Raw genomic sequence first — 25,621 nt, 5'->3', positions numbered from 1 at the left:
TACAAAAATTAATTCAAGATGGATTAAAGACTTAAACGTTAGACCTAAAACCATAAAAACCCTAGAAGAAAACCTAGGCATTACCATTCAGGACATAGGCATGGGCAAGGACTTCATGTCTAAAACACCAAAAGCAATGGCAACAAAAGACAAAATTGACAAATGGGATCTAATTAAACTAAAGAGCTTCTGCACAGCAAAAGAAACTACCATCAGAGTGAACAGGCAACCTACAAAATGGGAGAAAATTTTCGCAACCTACTCATCTGACAAAGGGCTAATATCCAGAATCTACAATGAACTCAAACTAATTTACAAGAAAAAAACAAACAACCCCATCAAAAAGTGGGCGAAGGATATGAACAGACACTTCTCAAAAGAAGACATTTATGCAGCCAAAAAACACATGAAAAAATGCTCACCATCACTGGCCGTCAGAGAAATGCAAATCAAAACCACAATGAGATACCATCTCACACCAGTTAGAATGGCAATCATTAAAAAGTCAGGAAACAACAGGTGCTGGAGAGGATGTGGAGAAATAGGAACACTTTTACACTGTTGATGGGACTGTAAACTAGTTCAACCATTGTGGAAGACAGTACGGCGATTCCTCAAGGATCTAGAACAAGAAATAACATTTGACCCAGCCATCTCACTACTGGGTATATACCCAAAGGACTATAAATCATGCTGCTATAAAGACACATGCACACGTATGTTTATTGTGGCACTATTCACAATAGCAAAGACTTGGAACCAACCCAAATGTCCAACAATGATAGACTGGATTAAGAAAATGTGGCACATATATACCATGGAATACTATGCAGCCATAAAAAATGAAGAGTTCATGTCCTTTGTAGGGACATGGATGAAATTGGAAATCATCATTCTCAGTAAACTATCTTAAGAACAAAAAACCAAACATTGCATGTTCTCACTCATAGGTGGGAACTGAACAATGAGAACACAAGGACACAGGAAGGGGAACACCACACTCTGGGGACTGTTGTGGGGTGGGGGGAGGGGGGAGGGATAGCTTTAGGAGATATACCTAATGCTAAATGGCGAGTTAATGGGTGCAGCACACCAGCATGGCACAGGTATACACATGTAACTAACCTGCACGTTGTGCACATGTATCCTAAAACTTGAAGTATAATAATAAAAAAGGATGACATTGATGTAATGCATAAGATACATTAAAGGATCAAAATAAACACCCCAAACACATGTGCACACATGTATACACACACATGCACACATTCAGGAACCTGAGATTCAATAAAGGTGTAACACAATTTAATGGAGAATGAATAATTGTTAGGTAAATGGTGTTAAAAAAACAGCTTACTTAAAAGGGGAAAACAAGGGTAAGGATATCTCTACCTATCAAAATACACACAATGGTTTTCAGATAAATTAAGGGCATTAATTTTTTAAAACATTATTACATGTATAAATTTATTAAAAGACAATTCATCCTTACGGCCTAGGAATAAGAAAGGCCTTGTTAAACAAAACTCAAATTACAGGATATCTGTGGAACAATAACACATTTTATCACGCTAAATAAGTATTTCTGTAAATTAAAAAATTATGTCAACAGGCATAAAATGTTATGAGGAATATTTCTATTGTACAAAATGGCAAGGTGTCTATTATCTAGAATGTGTAATCAAACCAACAAAAATAATCAAGTTTACAACCAGAAAGTTTAAAAAATATGTATTTTATAGAAATGGAAATCCCAGTTTTAAAAAGAATAGACAGAAGGCACAAAGTCATTTTCACACATTAGACTGCCAACCATTAGAAAGTTGGCATGGTGGATGCTATGAATTGGCTCTTTCAAAATCCTTTTCATACATGGTTTTAACGTGCTTTTTTGCATTATAGAGGCCAGAAAACCCCTATATTCCCCGTACTCCTTTGCAGCTAAGATTCTAGAAACAAATTGTATGTTAGGTGAATGCTCATAAAATTGGTAAATAGAAAATGACAAAGACCTTCTTCTTGCCTTTTTTGCTATTTTCTGCTAGCAGAAATCAGTCCAGAGATCTGAGCTACTCCTGCAGTGATGATTAATTCTCCAGCATTCTGAGTGTCACTTAGGAGATATCAACACGTATTTGTATCTGTAGTGATAGTGAGAGCTCCTTTCTAGTTGTAGTTTCCTTACACTTAGCAGCTGCATCATATGTTGTTAAGGTCAAAAGTTCCATGGTGGTCTCAAGGTTGAAACTCTCTTTAGAAGATATTTGATTATTTTTTTCTCACATAATTCTTAGAGGCCCAGTCTAGACTTGCTTTTGCATCCCATCCACTGATTTTTTTTAAACCAAGTACTTACTTGTATTAAACCCCTTTATAAAATATACAAATTGGTAAGTATTTTCAGCATTTACAGTTTTTGGAAGCCACTGAATAATGCTGAGTTTGGTAGATGATGAAGATAAACAAGCATCATGTATTTCTAGTGGGGAGTATAGAGACATTTTGGAGAGCCATTCATCAGTATCTAAACAAGTATGTAAATAACACATTCAAACTCATTTTCATTCTGGTTTCAGGTGTATAAGCCAGATATATACTCATACAACTTTTTAAGAAGATGTTGGCAGAAATATATCGCAATGATATTTGTGGTGGGTGGGAAGCTGGAAGCCAAATTGTTATCCATTAATAAGAAAGTGATTAAGTAAATTGCAGTATATTCTCACCCTGTAGAATCACACAACAATAGGAAGAAATAAACTAGATGTTCCCGTGCCAATATAGGAATACCAAGAAAACATATTTGTTTCTTTAGATAACACAATACGACTTAGGCAACCACTATTTTGCACACAAAACAATAAAACAAATCTATGAAACACACACCAATGAAAGATATCTATCCAATGCATTAAAATTTGGCTTTGTTAGAGTAAGGATAATGGAAACTGAAAAGTAGAAATAAACTGAATTTTTAAAAACTGCCTTGAGGAAAGGCTTCAAGATGGCTGACTAGAAGCATTTTAGGCTCACTTCTACTTAGAAGAAGTGATAAGCACAATTAAAACACATTATTCAAGAGAGAAAACTCTCTCTTTTCTCTTAAAAAAGTGAGAGAAAATATGAAAAGCAAGGAAAGAGAAAGAAGAGAGTCAGCCTGCTTGGCTGGGGTTGTCTAGGGGCAGGAATTGGGTGGGAGCCAGGAGTGAGTTCTCCATACTAGAATGGGTAAGTAAGAGGCTTCTAGCAGCTTATATTCCCACAGTGGAATCATCCAATCTTAGCCATGGGAAAGTTCCTCTAGCCCTCTAAGCCCTGAAACTAACACAAGAAGCTGTCGGGAGATCGTAGAATGAAGCTAACCCAGGGAGGGAGCTCATGCTGGGTTCTACACCCTTTCTGACATCTAAGTGGCTAGAGCAAGGCACCATTTTCTTACCCAGCACTTGGATGACTGGACAGTGTCCTGGGGCTTAGCAGTGCTTGGAGTGAGGTGTTAGGGAAACTCACAGTGTCACTGCTTAGAATAGATTGTGAGCTGTGAATGAGCCACTGCCCATGGCACACTGGTTGCCCAGTGGCCTGAGAACCCACCCACCTACCTGATCCACCACTGCCTGCCACTACCAGCATTCAAGCAAGCCACACAGAGGCTCGAAATTTGGCTCTCCAGTAATTGCCAACATGGGGGCTAGTGTAAACTGCCTCGGGGTACAATGCTCATGGCATTGGGGCATGCTCAACCCACCTTTGTTACCACTGAGGCCTGAAGACTGACCTACCTAACATCCCAGTCCCCAGCACAACTTCACCACAGCCTCCACTAATAATCACAACTTAAGAGGAAATCACAGATAGAAGTAACACTGTTTACTGCCAAAGAAATCATACAGAGACTACACTATTGCACATAGCCAGAATCAAAGCCAAGGTGTCCTACTCACCGTACCATGAATACAGAAAAAAGTCCTCCTCTACAAAGTAAATTCAAAAACAGAAAAAGGTGACTGATACATCTGATGTGCAGATATCAACATAAGCAAATAGGAAACATGAAAAAGCAAGGAAATATGACAATTCTAAATAAACAATAATTCTTTAGCAATACACTTTAATCAAAAATAAATTTTTCAAACTCCAAATTAAAAAATCACAATGCTGATTTTAAATAAGCTCAGTGAGAAAAAAAAATCTGAAAAATTATGTGAAGAAATCAGAAAATCCATTCATAATATTAATGAGAAATTCACTAAAGAGATAGATATTTTTGAAAAGAACCAAATAAAAATATGGAATTGAAGAATTCATTGAAAGAAATACAAAATATAGGTTGGGTGCAGTGGCTCACACCTGTAATCCCAGCACTTTGGGAGGCCGAGGCAGATGGATCACTTGAGGTCAGGAGTTCGAGACCAGCCTGGCCAATATGGCGAAACCCCGTCCCTACTAAAAATACAAAAATTAGCTGGGTGTGGTGGTGCACGCCTGTAATCCCAGCTACTCAGGAGGCTGAGGCAGGAGAATTGCTAGAACCCGGGAGATGGAGGTTGCAGTGAGCTGAGATTGAGCCACTGAACTCCAGCCTGGGTGTCAGAGTGAGACTCCATCTCAAAAAAAATAATAATAATAAATAAAAAATAAAAAAATATATATATAAAAAATCAAAAACTTCAACAATAGACTAGATTAAGAGCAGAAGGAATTTCAGAACTTGAAGACAGTTCTTCTGAAATAATCCAGCTAGACAAAAAATTAAGGCAGAAAGAATAAAAAAGAATGAGGAAATCTTTTGTGATTTGGTATGACATAAAGTGACCAAATATTTGAATTATTGGTACCTCTCAGAATGAAGAGAAAATAAAAGAATTATAAAATCAATTTAACAAAATAATAGATGAAAATAGCCCAAGGTTGGCAAGAAATTTAGACATTCAGATATGTTATTTTGAGATCTAACATTTTGAAGTAGGCACATAGCATGAAAACACACTCCTCAAAAGAAGACATATAAGAAGCAAACAAACATATGAAAAAATGTTCAGTAACACTAATCATAAGAAAAATGCAAATTAAAACCACAATAAGATAACATCTCACACCACTCAGAATGGCTATTATTTAAAGGTCAGAAAACAACAGGTGCTGGCAAGGCTGCAGAGAAAAGGGAATGCTTAGAAATTTTTGGTGGGAATGTCAATTAGGTTCAGCTATTATGGAAAGCAGTTTGGAGATTTATCAAAGAACTTAAAACAGAATTACCATTTGGCCACCCATTCTATTAACTGGGTATATTTCCAAAAGAAAATGAATCATTTTACTAATAAGACACATGCATTCACATGTTTATTGCAACACTAATCACAATAGCAAAGACACGGACTCAACTTAGGTGCCCATCAATGGTGAACTGGATAAACGAAATGGTATGCATATATACCATGAAACACTACACAGCCATCACAAAGAATAAAATCATGTCATTTGCAGTATCACAGATGCAGCTGGAGGCCATTATCCTAAGTGAGTTAACATGGAAACAGAAAACCAAATGCTGCATGCTCTCACTATAAGTGGGAGCTAAACACTGGATACTCAGGGCACAAAGATGACAAAAATAGATACTGGAGACTATTAGAGGGAGGGATGAAGGGGGAGAGAGAAGGCTGAAAAACCCATTGTTGAGTAGTATGCTCACTACCTGAGTTATGGGATCAATCGTACCCCAAACTTCAGCATCATGCAATATACCTATGTAACAAACCTGTACATGTACCCACTGAATAGAAAATAAAACTTATTTATAAGAAATAAATATTTTTAAAAGAATCAACAAAATGGTAAGTGGATTCTTTGAAAAGATAGACAAAATAGATAAACTGCTAGCTAAACTAATAAAGCTGAGAGAGGGCTCAAATAAACAAAATCAGAAATGATAAAGGAGACATTACAGCTGATGCTACAGAAATAAAGAGATAATCAGAGACTATTATGAACAACTATACTTTGGCAAACTGGAAAACCGAGAGGAAATAGATAAAGTATTGGAAATAATACACAACCTACCAAGATAGAATCGAGAAGAAACAGAAAACCTGAACAGACCAATAACAAGTAGCAGGGTTGAATTAGGAATAAACAATCTTCTAACAAAGAAAATCCCAGCACCAGATGGTTTCACTGCCAAATTCCACCAAATTTACAAAGAATTAATACCAATCTTCCTGAAACTATTCCAAAAAATTCCCTCTTGAAGAGGAGGGAATCCCTCTAACTCATTCTATGAGAGCAGCATGACCCTGATATTAAAACCAGACAAAGACACAACAACAACAAAAGAAAACTATAGACTAATATTACTGATGAACATACACAAAAATTCCTCAACAAAATATTAGCCAACAAAATCCAACAACATATTAAAAAGATAACACAATTGAGTGAGATTTATCCCAGGGATGCAAGGATGGTTCAACATATGCAAATCAATAAATGTAATACATCACATCAACAGAATGAAGAAAAAAATATGATAATCTCAATAGACACAGAGCAAGCATTTGATAAAATTCAACATTCCTTCAGGATAAAAACTCTCAAAAACTAAACATAGAAAAAAACACCTCACAATAATAAAGGCCATATATGACAAACCCACAGCTAACATCAAACTGAATGGGAAACGTTGAAAGCCTTTCCTCTAACAAATGGAACAAGACAAGGGTGCCCACTTTCACCATGCCTATTCAACGTAGTATTAGAAGTCCTAGCCAATCAGGCAAGAAAAATAAGTAAAAGGCATCCAAATTGGAAAAGAAGAATTCAAATTGTTCCTCTTTGCTGATAATATGATCTTTTATTGAGAACAACCTAACAACTCTACCAAAAAGCTCTTAGATTTGATAAATGGATTCAGTAAGTTTGCAGAATACAAAATCAATATACAGAAATAGGTAGCATTTCGGCCGGACGTGGTGGCTCACGCCTGTAATCCCAGCACTTTGGGAGGCCGAGGCGGGTGGATCCTGAGGTCAGGAGATCTAGACCATCCTTGCAAACATGGTGAAACCCTGTCTCTACTAAAAATACAAAAAATTAGCTGGGCGTGGTGGCGGGCGCCTGTAGTCCCAGCTACTCTGGAGGCTGAGGCAGGAGAATGGCGTGAACCCAGGAGGTGGAGCTTGCAGTGAGCCGAGATCGCACCACTGCACTCCAGCCTGGGTGACAGAGCGAGACTTCTCAAAAAAAAAAAAAAAAGGAGCATTTCTATATACCAATAGTCATCTATCTGAAAAAGAAATCAGGAAGCCAATGACTTTTACAATAGCTATAAAAATTAAAGCCCCTAGGACTAAATTTAAGATCTCTACAAGGAAAATTACAAAACATTGATTAAATAAATAGAAGAGAACAAAAATGAAAAAAAATCCCATCCTCAAAGATCAGAAGAATATCACGAAAATGACCATATTTCCCAAAACAATCCACAGATTATGCAATCCCTATCAAAATACCATCATTCTTCACAGAATTTTTGTACAAAGTTCTAAAATTCATATAGAGTGAAATAAAAGCCTGCATAACCAAGTAATCCTGAACAAAAGGAACAACGCTGAAGGCATCACATTACCTGACTTTAAAATATATTACAAAGCTATACTAACCAAAACACATGGTATTGGTTTAAAAATAGACATATATCCCAGTGGAACAAAATAGAGAACCCAGAAACACAGTCACATATTTACAGCCAACTGATCTTGAACAAAGCTGACAAGAATTTATATTGGGGGAAGGACACCTTCTTGAATAAATGGTGCTGGGAGAACTGGATAGCCACATGCAGAAGAAAGAAACTAGATCCCTATCTCTAACCATATACAAAAATCAACAAAAATGGATTAAAAACTTAAATGTAAGACCCAAAACTATAAAAATACTGGAAGAAAACCTAGGGAAATCTCTCTTGGGCATTGGTCTAGGCAAAGAATTTATGACTAAGATTTCCAAAGCAGAGACAACAAAAACAAAAATGGACAAATGAGACTTAAACTAAAGAGCTTCTGCACAACAAAAGAAATAATGAACAGTGTGAAGAAACCTATTGAATGGGAGAAAATCTTTGCAAACTAAACACATGACAGCAGACCAATATCCAGAATATACAGGGAAATCAAGCAACTCGACAGAAAAAAAAAGATGAAACCCATCTCTACTAAAAATACAAAAATTAGCTGGGTGTGGCGGCATGTGCCTGTAATCTCAGCTACTCAGGAGACTGAGACAGGAGAAACGCTTGAACCCGGGAGGCAGAGGTTGCAGTGAGCCAAGATCGCGCCATTGCACTCCAGCCTGGGCAACAAGAAAGAAATTCTGTCTCAAAAAAGAAAAAAGAAAAAAAGTGTGCAAAAGACATGAATACATATTTCTCAAAAGAAGACATACCCATGGCCAACAGTTATATGAAAAATGCTCAGTGTCACTAATCAGATAAATTCAAATCAAAACCACAAGGAGGTATCATCTTACCCCAATCAAAATGGCCATTATTATAAAGACAAAAAATAATGAATGTTGGCAAGGATGCAGAGAAAAGGGAGCACCCATACACAGTTGGTAGGTATGTAAACTAGTACAACCACTATACAAAACAGGATGGAAATACCTCAAAACACTAAAAATGGAACTATCATTTGATCCAGCAATCCTATTACTGATATCTACCCAAAGGAAATCAGTATACCACAGGAATACCTGTATTTGCATGTTTATTATGGCACTATTTATAATAACAAAGGTAGATAATAAAGATAAGTGTCCATCAGTGAATGAATGTTTAAAGAAAATGTGGTACATACACAATGGAATACTATTTGTCCATAAAAAGAAAGAAAACATGCCATTTGACATAACATTGATGGAACTGGAGGTCATTATCTTTAGTGAACTAAGCCAGGCACAAAAAGGCAAATATTGTATGTTCTCACTTATATGCTGGAGTGAAAATATTTGATCACATGGAGGTAGAGAGTGGAAAGAAAGATAGTAGAGATTGGGAGGAGTGAGTTGGGGGTAGGGGGAGTATAAAGAGAAATGAGTTAAAGGGTATAAACATGCAGTTAGATGGGATTGATTCAATGTTTGATAGCAGGGTAGATTATAGTTAACAAAATGTATTCAGACGATGGACGCCCTAAATATTCTGACTTGTTTACTACACACTATACACATGTAACAAAATTCACATGAACCCCACACGACAATGTGTACAAATAAAAATTCACAGGTACCCCATACATGAAAATGTGTACAAATAAAAGTTAAACTGAATGAAATAAAAATGAATTGATGGATTTATTTATCATAACATAAGTATGATCTTACACATATTTAGGAGTACACTTATGTATCCCTTTATACCTAAAGTCAAATAATGAGAATTCTACATACCTAGCACAGAGTAGTTACATAATAAAACAGAGTTATAGTACATATTGAGGTTGTGTGCATAGAATTAATATACTATTCCCCATTGCAGAACATCCTTGTAGTCATATGAGATAGACAATTTCTCTATAATGGGGAAGTATATCTGTTCAATGCAAACAGGATATTCCATTCCCCCTTACCATGATGACCACTGAAGCTAATCCAAGTCTATGTGCTTTACGCTTGGCTACAGGATGGTTTCATGGCTATTTCAACCTATTGGAAACTCAGGATTTATGCTGTGAACTCTGGGTCACAGATTTCCCGAAACTGCCATTGACCTTTTGCAAGCATAAGGCATGCCCACAGTAAATCTGGCACACTTGAGGACAAATCTAGGAAACTCACAAGAACAGTGACTCTGGACTTTTACGTTTTCATCAGCCAATACATTTCTCTTAATGTTTAAAGCAGTTTGAATTGAATTGCATGAAAGAGAGAACATCTTAATTTATCCAGCAAATACATATTACTTGGTCTCTGGTTCTTTTGTTCTTCCTCTCACTATCCACTGGTATGTGTGTTTGTACATAAGTGTGTTGATAGGTGCACGCATATATACTTATAGGCAGCAGTGAGACTGTGTAGTACAGACAGTACCAACCTTGATGTCTGAAGAACAGGCTCTGACATGCTGCTACATTTCTTACTGCTTTTGCAATGTAAAAAAAAAATAACAATTATTTGTAGATTCTCTGTGTTCTCATTGGGGAAAACAGACTAAAATCACCGATTTCTTATGTGAATAGGACTGTTTTAGGTTCCAGTACAATCGTATCAGTGAAAGGGTGTTTTAAACTTCCGGCTATTCCATAAGTACAGCTATTATTGTTACCTTGTGTATGATGCATCTATAAGGACATTTTAAAAAGTAAAATCCTCAGTGTCCTTGAGTTTATCTTGTACTCAACTCAACTTCCTTCATTTTCAGTATAGCACAAGGGAAGGACAAAATGTCATTCCTAACTTTGGATTCCCTATCTTTTGTCAGTGTGTTTCACAACCTTAACTTCATTTCAGTATAGTTCAGTGGTAAATTTCTATATATAAAACTGCACCTTCAAGTTGCTTAAAGATATCACATAATTGGATGTACCTTTAACCTAATGGTTTAAAATCCCAAAGGAATGGTGTGCACACAACATCTTATGGTATTAAATGGCCTGAGATCAAATGAAATGCAATGAGCAATGTCTGCTCTTACTGAACTGGAAATGTTGTTAGTGAGACACTGGACAAAGATGACAGGACTACCTCAAGGAACATAATGAGGGAGTTTTATCAAGCCGAACCTGTTAAAATGTTTGAACTTCATAAAAACCTGCAGGCATGACAGATTAAATGTAATGCTTACCTCTGATTCTGAGCTGCAGCTTATATCGTCTAATTCCTGTAAATAAGAACAGATGTGCTGTTAGAAGGTTTTGATTGTGTTTTTAGTTTTCAAAACCCATCTAGCACAGTGCAGTTTTTCCATTTGGGGGATGGTGGAAAGCTTTGTTTTCTTGCTCAAGCATGTCAAAAATGGGAAAACAAGTCTCACTCATCTCCATCCTATTAAAAAGAGAAGCACAAGACAATGTGTGCTTTAAAAATGGTTGAAAAGACACTGATCTATTCAAATATATCTTCAAATATTTAGAGCAAGAGAAAAACATTACTTTAGCAAGTTTCAAAATGTAACAATTGTGAGTTTCAGCTTGTATTCACGTTATAGTGGCAACAATGTGAGAAGTCAATAGGCACCTGGAACAAGTAAACAGGGTAAAGATACTGCAGGCACCCCACTTCTGAGCAAGCCTATTGCTCCTATAAATCATAGACACTCTGCTTTAAGGATACATGTTATTATTTTTTAATAGGGTGATTTCTTTAGCAAAACATAGAAGTCTAGACTTTAGCACATATAAAAAATGTAATTTGCAAGCTTGGTCTTGTCATTTCTGTTGATGACAGTTTCCTGAGAGCCTCACAGATCAAACAGTTCACAGACACAAATTTAAATAAAGTAAACATGAATAATGCAACAAAGCTTACATAGCGTCATGAATAACAGGGGTTCTATTAGGATTAGAGTTATGTAGCTGCAAGTAATAAAACAGTACAGAGAAGTGTTATAAGTAGAATTTTTCTGAATAATCCAATTTAATCCATATATTAAAATTATGAAACAGAGAATCTCCAGCTCTCTCTTCACATGATACAACAAAAATAAATGAAAAATAAAATATCCAGCTTTCATAGACATTTTTTTCTTCCTGTAACAAAACGACTTTGAATGTTACTTTTTTAAAAAAGAAAATCACCAGTTTCTTTTGGTAATATGTGGATACAGCTTTTGACCATGTATATACATTCTATTGAGAATGATCATTTTTAATTGTAAACAACCATGAATATAGGTAAAGTATAATTTAGCCAGAAAATAAAAAGCCATTTTTGTTATTGTTATCATTGCTGTTTAAACTCTTTATAAGAAGGCTAAAATCTATTTTGAGTGATATTGAGGAAAACAATAAATGTTTTCATGGATAGTTCAGATCTGGATAATATCTGATAGCTCAGATCATGGATAATATATTTGATTTTATTCTATGAGACCCCACTATCTTTGGATTACAATACTACAGAAATGCATGAGACTGAACAGGCAGTTTCTCATGACAGTGCTACCATTTGAGATGGTTAATTGCATGCATGCTGTCAATGTATGAAATGAATTATGAGCCCAATATCTGTCGACTTGGCAACCCCAGTTCCCTACAAAATGGAACAATCACTAATTACTCCAGAAATAGTTGCTAAATAAAAATTTCTTAAAATACATAATTGAAAGCTGCTTACATACAGCAGTGTGATGGTCTAGAGCATAGGGATTAAAAAGCTTTGGCATTAAAAAGGCTTGGGTCTGAGACCATTTACCAGCCACATGATTTTAGACAAATTTTCCAAGTGGTTATTTGTCATTTTATTAATCTAGCATCTACCGTCTACCATGTACCACATACGGTTGCTAGGGAAATCAAATAAAATAATACATTTAAAGTGCTTTGCACTGTACACTCCAACAAAGGTTAGCTGTAATTAAGAATAATTACTATTAGTAGTAAATCAGTTCTCCCTAGTCTTCTAATAAAGCTATTAATTATTAGATTTCATGATAATTAATAACTTATTCCTTATGTAAGCCTGACTTCAACACAGAGAAGGTTTATCTTAGAAGGTGGACTATCATCTGATAAAGAGAAAGAAAAACCTCATTAACCACTTTCACACAGTCATAGAAATTGGTTAGATCTAGAAAACAGCAATTAAATGAGCATTTACATTTTGCCTGTTCTGAGTTCACAGTCTGAGTAGCCCTCACTCCACACACAAGCATATATGTTCCACAGATAAATTGTGAGACAAAGGCACTTGATGAGACATTTTAGGATTAAAAGCAACGATTGTCAGAAAGGATACCATTATGACGACAAAAAGCTCAGATGACTTTTATATTTGCCTTTTCAAATAGATAATACAGTCATACGGATTAAAGTCCAAAAACATAACAAAAGTATAGAAAAATCTTCCCCATCCTTGTCCTCCATCTGCTCAGTTTCCACCCTGAAAAAAAAATAATCTTCCCACCAGGATCTAGTATTTAATATCTAGATTTCCTTTAGGCCAAAACATGAAAATATGAATATATATTATTATTTCCCATTCATGTACAAAAGATTATCTAACACTTATGGAGTAGTTTCTGTGTCATGTAATTTGTCAAGAAGTTTAAATTCTTCACTTCATGTCATTCTTACAGAAATCCAATGAGACACACTCAATGTTCATATGATTGTGGAGGTAAAATCTACCTGCATCTAAACCATACATGAATATCTAACCCTACATGACATTGTCTACTGTGTCTAATCACCAACTGAAGTCCAACATGAATAGAATAGAATAGAATAGAATAGAATAGAATAGAATAGAATAGAATAGAATAGAATAGAATAGGAATACAAATGGCCTCCACCCCCAAATCTTGCTAAAGGGATAAATGTACTCAGACTAGGACCCTTAGGGCACAGCAGGTATATTAATAGAATTACCTTAAAAAGATGAAAACATTTGCATGTAAGATACATCCTGGAACCCTCTTATAATATAGGACAACTTCATTAATTAAAGCTTAGTCTTCATACATTGGCTGATTTTCTAATGAACTAGAGAAAAACGCAAGATCACTATTAAATGAGGATTTTCCTTCTTTTTCTTTTCTAAATATACCTCAACAGACATTTTTCTCCTTGTTCTTATGTGCAATACTCAATGATTGGGAAAGGGAAACCTATTAACCTGAAGGGAAAATAGAAACTGGATAGGGAAGCTTGTTCTCTGTCTCTAGGCACACATTATAAGCAATGATCAATAACATTAAATCTTACATGATAATCGGCAAACAGTGGTACCTTATGAGTAGGGGGTAAAAATGAAAATGTTAGCTATTGGAATAGCTTGAAAATAGATCCACAGATTTAAAAAAGGAGAAAGATAACATAATTAAAAACTATATTGTAGCAATTTGGAGAAAGCTGTATTTTTAGTTACATTTCAAATATTTCACCAAAATCATAGTTTAAATTTCATCATGAGAATACTCACATATGCATTTTTCCCTACCCAAGACAGTCAGACTTCTCCATCAAGATTAGTTTCCCTCAGGGTGAATTTGTGACAAGGAGAGTGAAGATTATATAAATTGCTCCCATGATGCCTCTTTGAGTTGATGGAGAATTGAAATTATCAGACTTGTGTACACTCTCATGCTTTCAAAATTAGCCATTTTTATTTATGGTGTTATATTGCTTGAAGCAGTTTACATTTTCAATAAATAATTAAAATATATCTCTTCTACAACTTATTCTGCTTCTGGGAAAAATATTGCTAGAAAACAAATAGCACTTATATATTTTACCTTGGAGCTAAAGGAGGAAAACTAAATATACAATAAGGAAAAACTAGGTCTTCACCAACTTTAAAAAAGAAAGGAAAACTACCTATTTGTCCTAGAGTCATCCACTGCAGTTTCCTTCTGTTATGGACAATGTTCTGAAATGTGTGCTACATGATCTAGGTTCCTGCTAACTGCATTTCCATTTGCCATTTTTATTAATTCCTTGAAATCTAACATGAGCATTATTACTCCATGCAAACTCATTATGTTATGGTTTCAAATTGTTAACTTATTTCATCCCCACCAAATGACCTTCAATTCACACCACTCTGTTGAATTTACTCTTGTAGACATAAGTAACTGATGGTGTTCTCACCTCTAAACTGAATGGCTTTTCTCATTCTTTATGCTCTATGAACTGTACTCCATCTCTAGATTTGTAATTGCCAAAATGGCATATCTCTTTAAATTTACGAGTGAATTTAACCAAACTTACTTTTAATTCAAACTGGCTTCTTTAACTAAACTTATTCAGTTTGTCTATGATAACATCTTTTGTCAAGTATCCCAGGCTAAGCATGTGAATTAATCTTGACTATTTTTTGCTTTATCTTCTGTGACCTGTCAGTGTCAAATCATATTTTCCTTTGAAATATGTCTCCAAGTAATTCTCTCTTCTCAGTTTCTTACTACTCTCACTCTTCCGCAGGATAACACAAAACTCATGATTGCTTTTGGATCCCTCATTTTTCAAACTCCCTTACAGTCTCCAGTGTTTACTGCTGTCAAGCAAACCTTCCTGACTGACAACTCTACAGTGGTTCTCAGTTGCTTCCTATATTAAAAAATTATCCTCCTTCACTGGTTCCATAATCTGGGAACCACCTTGCCTAGCAAATCAGTCTCTTGCTGATTTCAGCAGCCTGGTCTCTGCACATCGTATATTATGTTTTTTAAGATTATTTTGCTTGCCCTAAAGATTAAGTTTATACTCTCTAAGGGCAGACTCACCAGGATAGAGTCCTGGCTCTACCAATTGCATTTATATCACTTTGGGTGACAGTGTCTCTTTTTTTTGTCCACTAAGTAGGGTTGTGAAGATTAAAGGAGCTGATTTGTATAAAGCCCTGGCATATATTGATTCATAGATGTTAGCTACTATGATTAGATAAATCCTAGTTGTTTTCACAGTTTAGCTCAAACTTCAAAGAGCAAATTGACTTAAACCAGTTGGTCAACGTCTAAGATTATTGGCTCCTGAGGTGCACTGGCTGGATAAAAAATCTGGCTCTAATATTTTCTAAGCTGTGGCCAAGAGAAACTTCTTTAGCAGTGGTCTGTGACTCAGTTTTCTTATTTGTAAGATGGGGATAATATCAACATTAATCTTACAGGGTTTTTCTTTTTGTTTTGTTTTGTTTTGAGACAGGGTCTCACTCTGTTGCCTAGGCTGGAGTGCAGTGGTGCGATCATGGCTCACTGCAGCCTTGACTCCCAAGCTCAAGCAATCCTCCCACCTCAGTCTTCCCAGTAGCTGGAACTGCAGGTATGCACCACCACACACAGCTAATTTTTTATATTTTTGTGGAGACAAGGTCTCACCCATGTTGCCCAGGCTGATAACCACTGGGCTCAAGCAATCCTCCCGCCTTGGGATTATAGACATAAGCCAACTACCCAGCCTTAAAAGATTTTTTCTAAAAGAAAAATAAGATTGCCCATGGGCTGAAATAAATACCTCGTACTGTCCTAAATTTTTACTCCCATTTTTATATCTCATGATACGCAGCCTCTATGTTAGTTTCTGGGCTTGTGTTTCTGTGAGGTCTATTTATTATTAAACTATGCCTTCCTTTAATCTAAGCTGAATTAATTGTTTACTCTGCTCTGTAACAGCAAAAGACATACAAAAAGTAATAATTTTTGCTGACTATGGATTCCGCCCTTAGTTGGAAGTATCAGTATCAAAGTCAGGCCAGGTTTGCACTGATATTCAAAGAAGACATTTGGTGAACATTCATCATTATGTGATAGTATCTTAATATTGCATTTGTTTACTTCAACTTTTTACACACCTGTTCCCAATAATTTTCTAAAACAGGGTCAGCCAGCTATGACTGTGGCTCAGATATGATCTACTACCCACTATGTAAATAATGTTTAGATGGAAGACAACCATGCCCACTCATTTACACATTGTCTACAGGTGTTTTCACCCTATAAAAGTAGAGACAAGTCCTTGTGACAGAGACTATTTATCCAGCAAGGCCCAAAATATTTACTATCTGGTTCTCTATGGAAAAAGTGTGCTAACCCCTGCTCTAAAACATTAATTTATTTCCAAAGGCAGAAGGAATGTTCATCCAGGAAAAAACTCTCAAATGTTGGTGGTCAATGACTCAAAAAATGGCTCTAATTTTTTTGTTGCCCTGATGTTTGCTCCCACTGTGAATTTACGCACTCGCTCTCCTATGCTAAGTGTTCTGTTTGCATTTAAACTTGCCCTGAACCACCCAATTAACTTAAAAAAATAGTCGTTCAGTCAATTTTAAAGATTAAAAAAAAATCAGGAAAGCCATTTGCCTGGCACCAGCTAGTAAAATAAGTGATTGATTGAAAATGTTTTCCTGACTGCTCTCATGTGCAGAAACAAGCTTAGAGAGATGTATACCAGCGATCAGCATTTATACTAAAATTTTTTAATGATCCATAAAGTCAAATGGATAGTAAAGCAAATCAGAATTATTAGGCTGGTATTCATGTCCAAACAAGGTATTTTTAACCACATCTCTCAATTTTCCCCTACTCAATATTTACTCCCATCCTTCTAGACCCTCCCTCCCCTGAAGATGAGAGCAGTTCATCATTTTTATACCTTCACTAAAATTATTCTTTGCTTGAACTTTTCTTCCTAACACCATTTTTATTCCTAAAACACTCTGTTTATTCAATCCCCACTCAAAAGCCATTCCCTCCATGATATTTTCTACCAATTCAGCCAATATTATTTTTATGATACTTACTTCTGTCTACATTGTGTTGTAGAAACTGATGTACCTGCCTCTCTTCAATGATTACATTGCAAATTATGAGGGCAAAGGCCATATCTTTTAGACATCAATGGGATTCAAACACTAGAAGTCTAATTCCAGAGCTCATGCTTATAATCCTCCTGATAACCCTGAGGAGTGGGAAAGAAATAATGAGAGCCTAACAGTCTCCATATTAGGGGATAAGAAATACAAGAAATATCTAAGAAGTAAAAATTTGATGTAGGCAACAGTATTGGGAAGGAATCACTATGTAGCTTGAAATTAGTAAAAATCTCCCTAAAATGATCTAGACATCATTATAGAGGCTCTAACGGAGACATCTGCTCAGTGTTTAACAACAGACACATCAATAAATATGATTGTTAGGCTCTATTCAGCCTTAGACTTCACAACTTTATGCAAAATAATAGTGATTTTCTCTATGAACGTGGGTTTACTTTAGCCAAGTAGTTTAAACAATACAGCTGAAGTAAAACAGAGATATAAAGATTTCTTTCTGAAAAGAACATTAGATATCTGGAGCTCTATTTTTGTTTTATCCCTTCTAGGCAATTTTTTAAACTTAAGTTGAAAAATGACAACACACACACATATATATACACATATATTGTGTATTTATATGTGTGTGTGTGCATATACATATATTTATATTTATATTCCATAATACACATTCACTTAAAATAAATACAGATATCTGTGAGGGATTGATTCCAGGACCCCCACAGATACCAGAGTCCATGGATGTTCAAGTCCCTTACATAAAAGAGCGTAGTATTTGCATATAAACTACAAACAATCTTCCATATACTTTAAGTCTTCTCTAGATTACTTATAACGCCTGATACAATGTAGATTTTATGTAAATAGTTGTTACACTGTATTGGTTAGAAAATTACAGGAATTTTAAAAGTGTGGTACGTGTTCAGTACAGTGGCATTATTTTTCCGAATGTTTTCTATTCACGGTTGGTTGAATCCATGGATGAAGAACCCACTACAGACACAGCAGGACAATTGTACTTAAAAATACTAAATAAAAAATGAGAAAATCAGTGTCATGCATAATGCCACCATGCCGGGATATTTACTGCTAATATTCTGGTATGGATATGCCCACAGTTCTGATTCTGTCCCTTTCCAAAGCTTCCTCACAAACCTAGAGAAGAGTGAAAGAGGAGAGTCCAGATCATTGTGTGCTCCTAGTAACACCACCATCCCTCCCCTCCAACACACATTTGCCAGTCTACCACAATCTGTCTCACAGACTATCAGAGCTCATGTAATCATGTCCCACATCTCTGTTTATGTTAGTTGTTGCAAGAAGCCTTTATCAGCAGGGCCCTTTTCCCCATATGGCACTGACAACCTCAGTCTGACCCCACCTCCCACTCTCCTTGACTCCTAAAGCTGTTCTGTTCTTGCTCTGCCCTGTAGAATTCATAGTTCCAATAAGTTAGCTCATATTTTCTGTTGTTTGTTTGTTTTTCTGAACATCCCTCTAACGACTTAGCTGTGAATGAATAATAGCTCTTCCCCGAAGACGTGGCTTTGCCTGTGACCCTCTCTAAGTTGTGACTTTTTTTCTCCCATTCCCTGGTCCTGAACGTGGAATATAGTCTCTTTGCTTTTCAATGCTCCTTTCAGGCCATGATTTCTTGCAGCTCCCTACAAATGCCCTTTTGTAGCTCATGTCATCACATTCTACAACTGCCTCCCTTCCTTGTTTTACTCAGTGGAACCCCCTTGGCTTTTCTCTTCCACAATGTTGAGGGTTATAGCACACGGGCCTACTGTTACTCTCTCAACCCCAACTTCTGTTATACTTCTTGGTGATTTTAAAAATACGTACAGCCATTTTAGGATCCTGTTGTCTCATTTCCTGGTCCTTCTGTCCTTTCATAATTTTGCCTCCCATGCTGTCTTAGTCACCCACTCTCATGACCATAACCTAGATGTTTTACTGTCAATAACTGCATCTGCTTCATAATCTTAATTTCAAGTATTCCATTTTTCAGTCTTCGTTTCTTATCTATCCAGCTTCAGTGATCTTTCAACCTCACAGGACCTATTATCTATTGATCCTAGTGACTTTTGCTGTTCCAAGGTTCAACAATATAATTTCTCATTTGCATAAATCCTCAACTCCTTTTTCAATCTCTGTTTTTCTTTCTGTTTCAAACCCTCTTCTCATCCTCAGCTAAAAAACTGCTTCTCATTTTACTGAGGAAATAGAATCAGGTAGAAGAGTACTCCATTAGCATGAATAATAACTTCTCAAAATTTGTCAGTAACTGTAACCCATACACTCTATAACCAGTACTACTATTATGGATTATTTGTCTGTAGTCTCAACAAAGACCAACTTCTTTGCTTCTGCAAAGGAGTTCATTCCAGAGGATTCTGAAAAAGTGGTGGCGTAGGAAGCACCAGGAATCTGTCTCCCCACCTAGATAACAATAGCACTGGCAGAATCTGTCTGATGTAACTATTTGGAACCCTGGAGTCTATTGAAAGTTTGCAACTTCCAGGGGAATGCTGGGATGGAAAATTGCAGTTAACTTCCATCAAGTTTAGCACTCAGTACAGCACCTGCTACCCATTCTCCGCATACATCGCTGTGGTAGACAGCTATGCATATGTTCCTGAAGCAGCCTGGACAGAACTGTAAGGAGCCAGGGTGAGCACAAAGGACTCTGTCCTCCAGATATTTGGGGTTGTTCTTCTGACAGCTGCTTCTTATCAGAGAGGTGCAGACAAGCCATGAGCTGCCATTGATTTTTCACGTCTCGCCATTGTTGAAAGCCCCTTTACCTCTGGCTGAAGTGACTTTCCAGTGCTTCTCCAACTAATTTTTTTCTTTTTTTTTCTTTTTTCTCTTTTGAGAGCCAGGCATTAAACACTGATATATTTAAAAGCAATTGTATATATTGGGGAACATTAAAAAGTGACTGTGCATGTTAAGGAAAAGGCATAGATTCAGAAAAGACTTGACAAGAATTTATTATTTTACCTCAGGCTGATCCCAGAATGAGAGATAGCCTACAACAATACAAAAAGCAAAACGATAAATAAAAAGAATATCAAAAACTGACAAACTCTGAGGAAGGGGGAAGGGTCAGATTACCCAGGTTACCACATTATTAGATTCAAGTATCCATTTTTTACAACAACACAAAACACACAAAGAAACAAGAAAGCATGCATGGCCTTTCAAAGGAAAAAAAAATCAACCGACACCATACCCAAAAAGACTTGATGGCAGATCCATAGACAAAACTTCAAAATGTCTATCTTAAAGATGTTAAGGAAGATATAGAACTAAAGGAAGATATAGATAAAGTCAAGAAAACTATCTAACAGCAAAATGTAATTATCAATAAAGAGATAGAAAAAAAGAAATTCTGAACCTAAAGTTCTGGAGCTGAAAAGTACAGTATTTGAAATGGAAAATTTACAGAGGGACTCAAAGGCAAATTTGTGTAAGCAAAAGAAAAAATCAGCAAACTTGAAGATACAACAATACAAATTGATTCTGAAAAACAGGAACAAAAATATTGAATAAATATGAAAAGAACCTAAATGATATCTGGGAAACCAACAAATAAATTAACATATGCATTGTAGAAGTCCCAGAAGACAGAGAGAGAGAGTGAGTGAGCGAGCAAGAGAGACAGAAAGAGAAATTATTTGAAGAAATAATTGCTGAAAACTTCTCATATGAATGTAAGTATCCAAGAATCTCAACAAACTTCAAAGAGAATAAAAATAAAGAGACCCACACATAGACACATTAAAATCAAACTTTTAAAAGCCAAAAACAAGGAGAAAATCTTCCAAGTAGCAACAGAGAAGTGACTTATACACAAGGAATCCTCAGTAACATTATCCACTTATTTCTCATCAGAAACTTTGTAGGGCAGAAGTTAGTGGACCAAGATACTTAATGTGCTGAAAAAATATTTTCAAATTGTTAGCGAAGAATTCTAAATCTGACAAAACCATCCTTCGAAAGTGAGGGTGAAACTGAGACCTTCCCAGATAAAATCTGAGGGAATTTGTTTCCACTAGACCTACTTTGCAAGATATGCTTAAGTGGGTTCCGCAGGGTGAAATGAAAGGAGAGTAGACAGTAATTCAAAGTCATGTGAAGAGATAAATACCTCTATAAAGGTAAATACATGGGCAATTACAAAAGCTAGTATTATTGTAACAACAATAATTTGTAACTTTACTTACAACAGTAAGTTGTAACTTTACTTTTTGTTTTCTACATGATTTAAGAGACTACTACATTTAAAAATAAAGTTATTAATCTAAAAGCTAGAATAATTGTAACTTTGGTTTGTAACACAACATTTTGTTTTCCACATATTTTAAGAGACCAATGTATTTAAAAGAATTATCAGTTTATGTTTTGGGGCACCGGATGTATAAAGATGTAATTTTGTCACATCAGCAACCAAAAGGAGTGGCGACAGGGCCATTAAGTGGTAAAGGGTTTCCTATGTTACTTAAGTTGGCATAAACAAAATGAGAGTGTTATAACTTTAGGCCGTTAAATGTAATTCCCATGGTAACCACAAGGAAAATAGGGATATAATATACATAAAAGGAAATAAGAAAGGATTTTAAATATTTCACTGTAAGAAATCAGCTAAACACAATGTAAGACAATAATTCTGGAAATGAGGAACAAAACAGCTATAACGTATATAGAAAACAAAGAGCAAAAACACAGAAGCCCCTCCTCGTTTCAGTAATTACTTTAAATGTAAATGGAATGTGAAAACAGAGATTGACAGAACAGTTAAAAACACATGGTCTATGAGAGATATATCTAAAACCAAAGAAAATGTGATGTATGGGTATAATGGAATATTATTTAGCATTTAAAAAAGGAGAAAATTCTGATACATGCTACAACTTGGATACATCTTAAGGGCATTTTGCTATGTGAAATAATCCAGTCATATAAAGAATGATACTATACGGTTTTGCTTATAAGAAGTATACTGATAGCAGTCAAAATCATAGAGACAGAAATTAGAATAGTGTTGGTGAGGGGCTTCAGGATGAGTGAATAGAAAATTATTGTTTAGTGTGTATAACAGAATTTAAGTTTTAAAAGAGGAAAAGAATTATAGAGATGAACGGTGGTGAATGTTGCACAACATTATGAGTATATTTAATACCACTGAACTGTAAACTTAAAATTGTTAAGAAAGTGAATTTTATGTTGTTTATTATACCACAATAAAATTATAGAAAAAATTGCAGGACAATAAGACAATCAATGGTTTTCAGGCATTGGGTGGGGATGGAGGGATGACTAGAGCACAGAGGATTTTTAGGGTAATAAAATTATTATTTATGATACTTTGTTTATGATAAAATATTTTTATCATAGTTATTATTTATGATACTTTGATAATAAAAAATTTATTTATAGATACATGCCCTTATACATTTGTCAAAACCCATAGAATGTATGACACCAAGAGTGTACCCTAATGTAAGCTATAGACTTTGAGTAACATTGACGTGTTAATGTAGGTTAATTGTAAAAAATGTGTCACTCTGATGCAAAATGTTGATAGAGGAAGATGCTATGTGTGTGGGAGCGGGAAGCATATAAAAATTCTCTGTACTTTCTGCCCAATTTTTCTGTCACTCTAAAACTGTTTTTAAAAAATTCTGTTCAAAAAGTAAAAATAAAGACTAAATTAGATAATATAAAAATTATTAGCAAAAAATGGTGTAAATTATCTTTCACCTTCTTTCCCCCTCCTGCCCCACCTTTCTTCACCATGGTACCTTGCTCTTTATTTTTTGCTCTTGAAGTACAATGTTGTACTTATTCTTAAAAATGAAAGAAATTTGACTCCTAGTTTAAATAAACAAACAAAAAAGAGCCCTTGTCTCACCCTCTCCTGGTTACTATTTTTTCTCTTTTATGTAACCTTAAGTTTCCTACTTTATTGGATTTTTGTCATCAGCATATAAGCATGCTATAATAGCTATCATATAAAAACCTACCTTCATCTCATATACCCTGCTGTCTACTATTCAGCCTCTGCTTGCATACAGAAAATCGTCTCACTCTTTTTGTGTCCTTTTCTTCCATTGTCTCAGTCATTTCAATTAGACTTTCATTTTCCATCATGAAACGTTCATACAAATGCTACCAATAATAGTCATACTGCCAAATCCTGTAGCCAATTTTCAGCCATCTTATTTGACTATAAATTGTATTTGATAGAGTTGATTAAAATCCCCCTTTAAATACCTTCACTTGGCTTCTGGATGCCACTCTTTCATTTTTTTTTTTTTTTTGAATCTCAAAAATTACTTCTTTTCTCTATTACTAGCTAGCTCTGCCTCATCTTGCAAGCTCTACCTATTGGATTACTCCAGGACTTGATCCATAGATGCCTTCTTTCTCTGTCTACTTACTCACTATAGATGATCTTTCAAGGTCATTGCTTTAAAAAGCTTTTAATAAAATTTATGCACTGATGCTTCTAAAATGTGTCTCTTCATTCACGTTTGTATACCCAACTGCTTCATTTACATCTCCATTTGATGCAAAATAGGCAACTCAACTTTAATATGCTCCGAAGTAAATTTTTGATTTTCTCATAAACCTACTTCTTTCTGTCTTTTCAATGCAGCCTTTCACTTGATCGAGGTAGCCTTGGAGTACTTTTTAATACCTTTCCTTCTCTCACTCACTGTATCTAGTCCATCAGCAAGTCTTAATTTTTTAACCTTAAAATTATTCCATATTTTTCATTACTATTATCCTATCCCAAGTTACCAACATCTCTTATTTTGCTTCAGGAAACAGTCATCTACCTGGTCTCCCTGCTTATATTATTTTCATTTTAATCAATTCACCACAAAATAGGTAAAGAGATCCTTATAAGTGGTCATCCAAGTAATTTTACTCTTTTGGTCAAATTCATCAAAAAGGCTCAAATTTGAGTGAAGCTCTAAGTTCTTATGTTGGCCTACAAACCATCTATGATTTAACCTTCATCACCGAACCTCTCATTTTTCTCTCTCTAGCCAAGTATGTCATGACCTCACTGACATTTTTTTCTCACACATACCCAACATTCTCCTAACTGAAAGTCCTGTGTTTATTTTGCTTTCTATCTGTAACAGAATTCCACTGTCTTTCTGTACCATGATTTATTGAACAATCTCCTATTTACAAACATTTCTAAATTTTTAGTTTTGCAAATGCTGCTACAGTGAATATTCTCAAATATATATCTTTGTATACTTTTTGAATGTTTCCCCGGGACATATTTTATATTTTTAATTTTCATAAACGTTTTAAAATTGATCCCCTAACTACTTATAGATGTTCTAGGGAAGTTCGCTCCATTCAAGTCTGCCTCTTGCTATTAATATATTTCAAAATGTTTTTGACAATTGGTAGGCAGAATATATACTTGATTTTTAAATTTTCATTTTTTGAGAAGAATAACAGTGAACATTTTTTTCAGAGGTTTACTAGATTTGGGTATTCATATTACAAATTGAGTGACTATTCACTTTTTTCCTGGTTTTATATGATTACGTTTCCATTATTTAAACATTGATTTGTAAATATTTTTAATAGAGTAAGGGTGTTGACCTCTGTCATAATATGCAAATATATTTACCATGCTTTAAAAAGCTATTTATTATTTTTTCTTTTTAGGACTTTATTTTATTACAGGCACATATATCTGTATATTCCATTATGACTTCTCGATATTATCCCAAGTCAACAAATTTGTTCTTGACTTCCAAATTATATATGAGGGAAAATTTTCTATGAACAAAAATATAAAGTTTATTCAATGAAGTCTACCCCATTACTAGTTTTTATTAGTATCAAGTTCTTCTTTTCCTCTCCGAAAATTAAAAATTGCATTTATTACCCTTCTTTTAGTATGTTGGAGTCATGTGATTAGTTCTGGATAACGGGCTGTGAGGAAAAATATCCTATTATTGTTAGCTTGAGGAATGAAAAAGCTGTGTAAACTTTTTCAGACATTTTCTATGTCATGGGGACAAAAAGGCCACATGTTTAAAATATTGCAGATACAAGGAAGCACAGCCTCTTCCATGCTGGATCTCTCTGTATA

General features: G+C 35.3%; 1 long non-coding RNA gene across 15 annotated transcripts in view; it reads right to left on the bottom strand.

The window, feature by feature from the left end:
- LOC104005445 (uncharacterized) overlaps nucleotides 1-25,621 on the bottom strand; it is a 346,407-nt gene that overhangs the window by 122,431 nt on the left and 198,355 nt on the right. For 12 of the 15 annotated variants that reach the window (XR_010155469.1, XR_010155472.1, XR_010155470.1 and 9 more), the window contains one exon: nucleotides 10,841-10,876. The exons of 1 other annotated variant lie outside the window; for it this stretch is intronic. This is a non-coding gene — a long non-coding RNA (uncharacterized LOC104005445). Of the gene's footprint in view, nucleotides 1-10,090; nucleotides 10,139-10,840; nucleotides 10,877-25,621 lie in introns of all 15 variants that reach the window. 2 more of the 15 variants (XR_010155471.1, XR_010155473.1) reach the window with 2 other exon arrangements.

The sequence above is a fragment of the Pan troglodytes genome, chromosome 2 (assembly GCF_028858775.2).
Source record: "Pan troglodytes isolate AG18354 chromosome 2, NHGRI_mPanTro3-v2.0_pri, whole genome shotgun sequence".
Classification (NCBI taxonomy): Eukaryota; Metazoa; Chordata; class Mammalia; order Primates; family Hominidae; genus Pan; species Pan troglodytes.
The sequence above is the reverse complement of the archived record's forward strand: the minus strand, read 5'-3'. Positions and strand labels throughout refer to the sequence as shown.